The 10844-nt window shown below is 37.1% G+C and overlaps 2 non-coding genes across 2 annotated transcripts; both read left to right on the top strand.

Annotated features, from left to right (window-relative positions):
- Nucleotides 1-1045: 1045 nt before the first annotated feature.
- On the top strand, nt 1046-1117 carry trnah-gug (transfer RNA histidin (anticodon GUG)). The gene has a single exon. It is a non-coding gene; the product is annotated as a tRNA-His (tRNA).
- A 450-nt stretch (nt 1118-1567) lies between these two features.
- trnae-uuc (transfer RNA glutamic acid (anticodon UUC)) lies at nt 1568-1639 on the top strand. The gene has a single exon. It is a non-coding gene; the product is annotated as a tRNA-Glu (tRNA).
- Nucleotides 1640-10844: the final 9205 nt, after the last annotated feature.

The following is a 10844-nucleotide window of genomic DNA, read 5'->3' as shown; positions in this document are numbered from 1 at the left end:
TCAGCATGGACCTGATAGCAGTTCAGGTTTCAAATCAAATCTCTCTTTTTTAAAGAATGTCCTCTTTCTGATTATATATACAGTTATACAAACCAAAAAATAGTGTATGTCAAATATGTACAGAAGAAACTGAATTTGAGTTTAGAGACTAACTAACTAACTAACTAACTAAATATAATCACAATCGTTTACATCAGCAAACAAAACATTAATATAAATTATGTATACACAGTGCACATACTTGATCAAGCCACAATTATAAGGACATCCTAATAATTAGACTGACCAACTATAAAAGAAGAATTCACATAATCAGAAAAAAATAAAAATTAATGGCCCCAAGTTTCAGAAAATATGCCAGTATTGCCCTTTATTGTGTACCTAATTTTATCCAAATGAATGAAGCTCATAACATCTTACTGCCAGTCATCAAAAGATGGAGGGAGAATTTGTTTCCATAGCAGAAGAATATGCCATCTAGCTAATAATGTTACCGTTAAACGTGACTTTATTGGATTACCCGCAGAACTGGCGAGGAGTTCACCAAATCGCTCAGTTAATAACGGCCGGGAACGCTTCCTCAACGGAATCCGAACACGATCACCGATTGCAGCCAGCAGCATGTTGGTGTTGTGTTCATTTCGATTCACTGCGCAAAACGTTACATAACCAAAGCCACAGTACCATTGACCTCTTCAACTTAAATCGTTCTTAATCTTCTTGATGAACTGAGGAGAACTCTCTTTTGGCTCATTTTCTCTCTCGGTGTCTGTGAGTGTCAGTCCCAGTGTCAATAGAACTAATCATGTAGTGTATCCGGGTTGCAGGATTTTTTAATTTATTTGTTTGTTTTTTTTTATTTAAAAAGCACAGAAGGTATCATTTGGGTATGAATCAGATCGTCTCTCGATATAGTGTCAAAAAAGACTACAACTATTCCAATCATGTCTAAATCAAAAGCCACTGCACCAGGCCAGAGGGGCTCCAGAACCCATATCACAACATGTAGCAGCTCCTTTTTCCTGCTAGCCCAGGTGTGTGGGGTGCCGTGATCGTATAGTGGTTAGTACTCTGTGTTGTGGCCGCAGAAACCCCGGTTCGAATCCGGGTCACGGCATTGGCTTTTCCACATCACCGTTGAATGCTAGGCATGGCTTTTGGCCGTTTGTCACTTGAAAAGCATAAGCAGGTAGGACCCCGCTCCCCTTAAGATTCTAGGTTCGACTCCTGGCTGGCTCGGCTGCCTTTTAAGAGCCCAGAGGTGTGCCACAGACTCCAGCTGCCCAATTGCTGGCAGAGTAACACCTCCCACAATCCCTGAAATGCGGAGAGTCCTGTACTGGGAGGTATGCTGGCTTTCTGCACCAGGAACACCAGCCCACGCTCTGTCTAGCGGCTGATCTTCCGCTGGAGTGACAGCTCGAGTAGCTGAATGCTCGGTCAGCGCTGGCCGATTTTGTGCTCTGCAATGCAAGGTTCCCATGCAAAGCTCTGGATGATACCGCGCTGGAGCTCAAACTGCTTGGTGGTCGAGTAAAACGCCGATCTCAACTTTCCTGGGGCGCCCTCCCATATGGTCTAGCGGTCAGAATTCCTGGTTTTCACCCAGGCGGCCCGGGTTCAACTCCCGGTATGGGAACGTGACTTTAGTCGATTGTCCGCAGAATTGGCGAGGAGTTCACCAAATCGTTCAGTTAATAACAGCCGGGAACCTGGTGGTGAACTGAAATCTAGCTTTTGTTGTTCAGCAGTAGTTGTTATCATGTGGGTGTGTGTGTGTGTGAAAGTTAGAGAGAGACCTTTGCACACTAACCTTGATGTGTCTGAGAAAATCAAAATATGTACCTCAGCTCTCACAACTACATGGAGTACACAAAAACAAAGTGTATTTCTGCACCTGTGGCCTTTGGATGGTGAGAAGTACAGACTAAACCTATGTATGGCCTGTGTATGAAATGCTTGTCTTTTCTTGATGGTAAAGCCAGTTTGAAACTACCTTAAAATCCTTCAGCGATACACTTTTCCATTTTTTCTGTAAAAAATCTACTCTGCATCAGATTTATGAATATTGTCACCACTGCCTCGCGGTGCCTTGTGCTGATGAGGATCACATTCCTCCCCCATTTCGGAATATAACTCACGACCATGGTGTTCTGCACCAGGGTGGGTGGTCTCTCTCACTTTCACACACACACACACACACACACACACACACACAAAAGCCAGAAACTAAGCTTTGCTCAGGCCTATCTAAAGGGTTAATGGTGCCACTTGGTCATCAACAGTAAAAATCACAAATTTTACCTCTTCCCAACAGGGAAAACCAGCAACAATCAAGAATGCATGATTATATAGTGTCATGGCTGTGCAGACAAAAAATGTGGTTATAATGGAAGTCTATGGGGCAAAAACAGCCACCAACAGTAAATTAGGGAGAAAAAATTTAATCTGATGCTGCAAAAAAAACTAAAAATGCATCAGAGCTAATGTTGTTACTAATCTTTGACATGTCCAAGACTGTGATAAAAAGTAAAAAAATCTCCAGTCCACAATCACTTTATATATTGTTTTTTCCCCAAATCAGTGACATCATTTATGAACTTGGCAATTAAAGAGTTAAAATCCTGGATGTTTTTGAACATTTAGTAGTTTTGATCAGAACTGAGGTTGATTAACAGATTTATGCAAACAAAAGTTGAAAAAAAAAATCATCTGATATATTTTTACAGCAGTTTATTTTAGTGCATGTTTTCATCCCCAAACATAACATTAGAGTAGTGAATTTGAACTATTTCTATTTTTTGCAGATATATGCAGAATTCTACAGAGTTACTCGAGTTGATCTCAGGCAGATCTTTCTTAGTTACTTGGACTCACTTGCACCACGATTGATCAAGCTCTATAGATCAAGAAGTGGAGCCTTGGGAGGAGAAATTCAAATACTCCTAGACAGACTTGATGAACGGGTAACAACATCAGTTTACTTCAAATTGTGAGGTTTTAAAAAACATGACTGCATACTACAAATGTTAGCTGTAGTAAAAGCCATTTACTTTGTCCATGTTTTTCCTGCTTCCTATTTGTGTTTTAGACCACTGCTATCCTGACACACAGGAAATCTGCAGCACTTTGTGGCCTTCCCTTGTTTCTGAGAGAAAAGGAGGACAATCTACTGAGAACGTATCTGGTAATATTTTTTATCTTATCCGTCATGTCTAACATGGCTGGCCTGTGGAGAAGTTTGTGAGAATGCTATCCTTTCTCAAATTGCATTTTAAGGGCATTCAGAATGTGCTATTGGGAGTGTATAGACTACAACCCAAACGACTCGCCTTAAAACAAAAATGTAAGTGTATTAAATATTTTAATGATTAGTGAACATAAGAAACCAAAACGCTCTAAATTTTACAGCAGTTGACTGGCATTTTGGGTCGTCAGTAAAGTGCTGTAATATCTTAATGTTGCATAAAATGACACATAACCCAGCACACTTGCTCATTTGACTGATGTAGGATACAACTAAGCTGAAAGATAAGGGTCTTACTCAACCAATGCTGCTTGGAAGTGTGCTGGAATTTGAACACAACCTTCTGATCAAGCCTTCTGTCACTGAGCCATTACAACCATGCCAGAGCAACACCATAACTAGTTTGCATTGATTCAGCTATTTCTCCCACTGAATTAATGGCACTTAAAGATTCCAGTGAAGCAGTGCAAGCTAGCTGTAGTGATGGCTTTGAGTCTCTGATAAGAAGGTTGTGTGTTCAAGCCCCAGCACAAAACATAACTTCCTTGATTGTACCCTTGAGCAGGACACTTCTTCTTTTTCTTATTTTTGTCCTGTATTGATTTTGACCCATAGTTTGTTGTCTCTGTAGGACACAGTCCAGAAGGAAACCTGCACTAAGGGACTCAAAGTAGATATCCTCAGTTTTGTTGAAGATGTGGCAATAACCAACCCAAACACAAGAAGTATAGCTGTGGTGCTGGAAGAGAAAATTGTGCTTGATGATGTTGATGACCTGCCAAATGCATTTGCTTTACTTTTTGGTATCATTTATGCACTTAACATTGAGCACCTGAAGAAGTATACCTTCGAGGTGACCCAGACATTATTTCTGCACCTTGGCTCTCAGTGTACTGCAAGAGTGCAGTCATTGAAGAATAAGCTTCTGAAGGTGGATGTTTAATCTTGGCTGCTGTTTATAAAAAAGTTAACAGTTATCTATGCACTTTCATAGTTTTGTTATTGGAGCTGAGTTTGTTGGACTTGTTTGTTGAACTGTTCAAGCTGCAGCTGTGAAGCCATAGCAAAGTCATTTTTGGTCTTTTTCCATTGTTTTACCCAAATCTGATTTCTTAGAAATATACAGAATACTTGCTGACTCAAAAGGTTCACACTGTAGTTTCATGGCCATAGCAGTGAATCCAGAAAAAGTCGTCGTTGTATATTTCTCAATATTTCATCTAGTTGTGTTTTGTATTCAGTGATTATTTGTTCTTTTTATTTGTTTTGGTCTCAAAATCTCTAATACTGCTTTTTTCACTCCTTGGACTCAGATTGTTTATGTACCATTGTTTAATTCAGGCTTACTCTTTTATAATTGGCACAAAATTTTATTTGCAAACTTTCTTTCATGTTTGTATTGATTTATTGCATTATAATTGGTATTTTATTGAAGATAAATGATATTAATATTGAAAAGAGAGCTTTTTGTGAAATGTATATTCAGTACCATGAGTAATGTCTGGATTTTTGGTTGTGGTCATTTGTTTCTGTTTACTGGAGAGTTATTGAGGCTCAATGCCTTGGTTTTATTAAATGTTATTCAATAAATAATAGCATTTATTCAAGTTGGATTGACTCATATTCTGTCTTGGAAAAGGTCTACAAAGAATATCATTTTCTGGACACTTTCATTTCAATTCAAGTCAGTTTATCTTAAAAATTAAATCTTGTTGCTTGTTGTTAAACTTATTACTCTACAGGTTTAGCAAACTGAATAAAGCCCTGAAGCCGGTTGCCTTAATTTTTTAATTTAGTTTTAGGTTTCTCAACTTTTGATTTTTTTTTACAGTGTATAAATCAGGTTTCATCCTCTGGAAAAATTTCATATCAGTCTCTAAATATCTGTTCACTCTTAAACTCTTCCAGTAATCAGTTCTGCTGTTTGTAACACCTCAGCTTATGGACAGACTGAGATGCAGACAGATACCATAAGCACAGACACAGCTCTTATTTTATATGCCACCATTTGCTCTTTAAAGACTTGTCTCATTTGTTTTAAAATGGATTTGAATGGGCTTGAACACGCGTATGAAAACAAACAAAACGTTACACGTCTCATTATCAACTTCTTTGGAGCATTTATTAATAAACTTGAACAAGCATCGGCTCTGTACATCCGACATTAACACTATAAACGTTTTACATAGAGTGCATTGTATAACGTATTGACATCACACCCAAATGAACCGTAATACATTCAATAAAACAAGAGTAGTTCGGCTGATGCCGTAATCTAACGAGTAAGAGTGCAATACTTAACACCCACACTTGCTCTTAGCTTATTAAGTTACCTGAAAACAAAATAACAAATAAGGCTTCTCTTTCACATAAACGATGTAAACATAAACCTTTTACTCTTTTAAGTACCAAACATGTCTCGAGCAAACCTCTTTAACTTTAGCTTAGTGGCTGGCTTTGTCATAATGTCAGCAACCATTTGCTCTGTAGGTATTCCAAGATTACCTTGCCATCATTCACAGTTTCCTTTATAAAGTGCTACTTGATGTCAATGTGCTTGCACCTTTGCCTGTAAACTGGGTTTCTGGCTATTGCTATTGTACCTTGGTTGTCTTCATACACTTTTGTTTGTGCGTATTGGTATGTATCCATACCTTTGAGTAGCTACTCAAATACTCAAAGCTACTCAAAGGAATAGGGGGGAACCGCAAGTTGTGCTATAAGAAATGTTGTGCAAAATGCTAAGTAAAGTGAAGTGGCTAAAAAGACATTGAAGCTCTCCAGCATGTTGATTAAAACATAAAAGAGGGCATCACATTTAGTGCTACATCACATACACACATATGGTCCACAGTGTCAGTGTGAAATGCCACAGAAATCACATTGTTTGTTTCTGGAATTAGCCTGAATTAGCATATTTATGTTTACATTATATATATGAAATTCCTCACAAATCACCATGAGCCAGTGTACGGTATATATACTTGCAATTCTGCATTCTTTATTCTTCTGTTCATTTGTTTATTTCAGACTTACATATTGCACACAGAACTTCTGGATAGTGTAGTGGACCAGCACCGTTACATCCTCCACAGACACCCTCACACATTCGTACAGCCAGCAGCCCTGCTCTGGCCAGTACTGACAGCATTTTTCCTAGAAACACATGCAGATTCAAAACCATTTAACCTTTACAAGCATTTCCAGAGCAAACTGTGTGCTATATTCATGTGTTTTACCTCTTTTCTCTCTCTTATGTTAGTCAGCATGACTATGGTGGCAGATTTGTGCTCCCAAACCGTTCTCCAGAAATCAGCCACTGTCTCCGGTTTCGGACCTGCAAACAGACCTTTTTAAAGCTTTCCAGCAGAAAGTCATGACATTCAGTAAATTCATTCTGACATTCACTCTTCTGATCTGTATGCTGTGTAACGTGTGGGTGACTGCTTCTGTGTTAGAATCTTGAAAACTGATGAAACCCTCAGATGAAAGGTCACTTACACTAACTACTAGCTGTAGTTAACTTTAGGTCTACACATATTGACTGCTTTCTCCAGTGTCAGAGCTGCTTCACATAACAGTCTTTCCCTGAGACCATTATCAGGAATCCCACAGACTATTTTGTCCCTCACCATTGAGTCTCTAAAATCTCCAAATTCACAAGTCTTACTTAGTGTGTGCAGTTCCGCAAGGTACTGGTCAAAACTCACTCCTTGTGTCTGGTCAGCAGAGAAAAACTTCTCAAAAGTGACATTCTTACTTGGCACGAAGTATTATGGAACATGTGCCACACACAAGACCTGAAATAATTGTTTGGTCTAAAAACCACACACCTGGCAACACACAAACATCATCTGACATTCACTGAATTGAACTAGATGACTGTTCCTGAGAAAATTCAGCAACTTATTATTTCAATCAATTTACGCACTAGGCTTTCTCACAACAAATCAATCTCACTGTTGGATATGTAATCTAATGATGATGAGGTAGTTCTAGGTTTCGCCTTGTTTTATATAAGCTGTATCCGATACTGCCATCCTGTGGTGAGATTGAGAATTGACCTAATACAGGAGACTTACTATCAGGTACCACAGAGTATAGAAGTAATGCATTAAGTCTCTTTATATACTTTCACAAGAAGACCAGCCTGTAACCACTTAATGAAATAAAAATAATAAATGAATTAAATGACTTGAATGAAATTTGTTTTTATACTTGTACTTCTTGATATAATAAATAGCTTTTCTTTTCTTTTCTTTTCTTTTTTAAACACTTCAGTTTCAGACATCTGAATCAGTGTTTATAAGTTAGGTCTGGTGATTAATTTCAGCTGGAGGATGTGGAAAGAAAACAAGGCCTGTCCCTGCACTTTCCTTCACTTAAAGCACTCTGAAATTTCCTTCAGGATGAATGTAAAAGTTTACAGAATTGCCATATTTGGCTGACGGTCTGTGTGCTCAGCTGTTTAAAGAGGCAGAAGGCCATCATACAGAGGTGGCAGCAGGAATAACACAGGCTACTGACTTAACACCTTACTACACACTGTGTCACTTTAAATTTCATTCATCTCAGGTTACTTTTAGAAGCATTACTGCACTTTAAAGCTTTGGACCCTGTGTTTTCTATAATGTATTATTTTCATTTTGAATGTACTTTTTTGTGATTTCAGTATTTATACCCTATACTCTTATACTTACACTCTACCCATGTGTGTACTTACCCCCACTGTTACCCATAGCCCCTCCCTGCATGCTTAGTCTCGTCAGCACTGTGAATGTCATACATGTGTCTTAAACCTTGAGTCCAAGAGAATTGTTATTTCATCTCATCACACTGTATGTGGCTGTGATTATCTTGAAATACCGCATAGTTAAAGCTCTGTGAAGAGATTCTGGCACTTAGGTTTAAAACACTTAAATCCTCATTATTCCCATCCTACAGTTCTGTTATTTATTTTAAAGTAAATTGTTCTTCATAAGTATACCAGTAATTGTTAAGAAGTTTCTGTCAGTTCACATTTCACAATACAAATCAAATCCAGCTCCAAGAAGAGATTCAGGGTCTAAGGTGATCTGTTATAAAGAAGGTATCAGCTTTCATATAAGCATTTCTTTAATGTTAACTAATGCAGTAAATAAAGTAAGTTAACAGGCCCTTAATGTAAAGTGTTATCACAGTATGTTTATATGGTTTATTACTCACATAAATAATTGTAATGTGATAAATGTATTGATTATGTCCACTGAAAAAAAAGTCCAAAATTCTGTGACCACATTAATAATCTGGGATTTTTCTTCAACTGCATTTTTTCCTATTTAAAATATAGAAAGTAAACAATAGTTCATTTAAGATTCTGTACTCTTTCTAGGTGTCTATTTAAAGGTCAGATTTTCCTCATGTCTGATCTTTTTTACTGAAGCATGTGTTCAAGTGACACACTGATGCATTTGATCTAAAATGGCTTGTAAGGTTTTACATAAACTTGTGGTGTCCATGCAGCTCAAATGCACACACTCATTTAAAGCAAAAAAGGCAACATGCTAAATGCTAGAAGCTCAGAAAGGCATCTTGCATAAATTTCAAAGATTTTACTTCAAGTTGTTATCAAATAATATAATCTGTATAACAAATTAGAAAAAAATGCCAAAAAGAAGCATTTTTACTAGTGGTCTCAGACATTTGGACCCCACTATATATTTTATTATGGCCTTAGCAAGGCTATAAAGTGTCCAGCTTTTATATATTTCTTTTCTGTTTTGTACATTCCTTATTTTGAAGGCTAGTGTATTAATTTAAGTGTGTTCATTTAGGACAGAAATGGCCTCAATGTGTCTTAAAATGTCCTTGTTTTGTCTGTGCAGGCAACATTTATAACTGATTCCAGGTGTTTTGAGGAAATGCATCTCAAGCTCTGACATACTGCTGTGGCTGAAATTGATTTTTAAGACACTAATGTACATGGAAGTTGCTGGACAAAGCTCAGTCTGATGGTGTGCTTTTAGATCATTTGTGGCATATCTTGCTTCTTGTCATAGATAAATGTGATCTGTCTGAAAATGGAAAAATGGTGTTGGCAGTAGGACTAAAAGGGAACTGGAAGCAAACATTTTGATCAGTGGAGTTAATAAAGCTTATCTAACAGTTAGAACAGCTGTCCTGTGTTGTAATTATTTTATTGTTCATATTCTTCTTATTAACATGAGTTAATCATAATGGACTTTATACTGGACAATGGCAGCACACTGAGCGCTTACTCTAAATAAATGATGTTTATTATTATTTTTGTGGGAAATGGTGATGGAGTTCTAACTGAAAGACTACAAACTAAAATATATCATCCTATCATCACATACTCTCCCATCCAGCATGTCTAGACAAACATGCGTACACATGCACACGTGCACACAATCTTGGTATTTCCAATGACCTTCGTATTGGTGTAGATATTTAATGGAACATGCCATTTCAGAGGCTTGTACCAATCACTGTAGTTCCATAAAGCTCAGTCTTTACAATATGAATAGGTAAAAATCATCTTCTGTTGTGACCTAAATCTTTATAAACTACTGTGTTGAGACAGTGTGTAGAATTCATGCACTTGTCAGCCGTAAGAGTGTTTTATATTCTGACTCACATGTCAACAGAAACAGAAGCTGAATAGATTCTGGATGAAGCCTTAAAAATAATCAGACATGATCTTCCATGAGAGCGTTCTCTGGACATCAAATAAACCCAATAAATAGTAAAATACTAATAAAATAATAAAGGACAAATAATAAGAAACGCGGAAAACATGCTGATTTATTTTTGTTAGTTCAGATTCATTCTGGTTTAAATGTTTTATCATTATTTACAGTAACTTTAGGAGATAAAACTCATTCATAATGGTTAATAAAGGTGTCATGAAGACGCTGTGATTTCTATTTCACCAGCAGAGGGCGCGCTGAGACCGTCAAATATTCCCTAACAAGAACCTGAAACATCTCAATGGCGCCATCTAGAGGGAATCGTGCAGAAAATTATTTCTGTATCTTTGAGAATTTTTAAAAGCATCAAATTTTTTTGGTAAACGGAAATGAAATACGTTGTGGAAGTGCAATTTTCATACGTTTTCATTAAGATTGAAATGGATTAGAATATAGCTCATATCTGTATATATGATTATATCTACATATATGATACAGTATAAACAACTCAATTCAATTCAGTTCAAAGTGTTTATTGTCTTGTGCACAGTGAGGAAAACAAGTTTCCCTGTACAATGAAATTCTTTCTTTGCTTTTCACAGTTAATGCCAAGACAAGTCACACACACAAAAATATAACTCAGTGTTCTAGTATTCAGTAGCATATGGTGAGATGCTGTTGTTTAACTGTTTAATTGTTTCATCTCAGTACACACACACACACACACACACACTCTCTCTCTCTCTCTCTCTCTCTCTCTCTCTCTCTCTCTGACAGCATTTCACACAGTAACATGACTGTTGTTTTAGAAAAATACTGATATGTAATACAGCAATACTCTACTCTTTTTACTGTGTAATTATATGAGAAACAAAAGAGAAATGTTTATGATGTGTTATAAAAAAAGA

The sequence above is a fragment of the Hemibagrus wyckioides genome, unplaced genomic scaffold (assembly GCF_019097595.1).
Source record: "Hemibagrus wyckioides isolate EC202008001 unplaced genomic scaffold, SWU_Hwy_1.0 Contig3, whole genome shotgun sequence".
In the NCBI taxonomy this organism is placed as follows: Eukaryota; Metazoa; Chordata; class Actinopteri; order Siluriformes; family Bagridae; genus Hemibagrus; species Hemibagrus wyckioides.
This window is presented reverse-complemented; position numbering and strand designations above follow the sequence as displayed.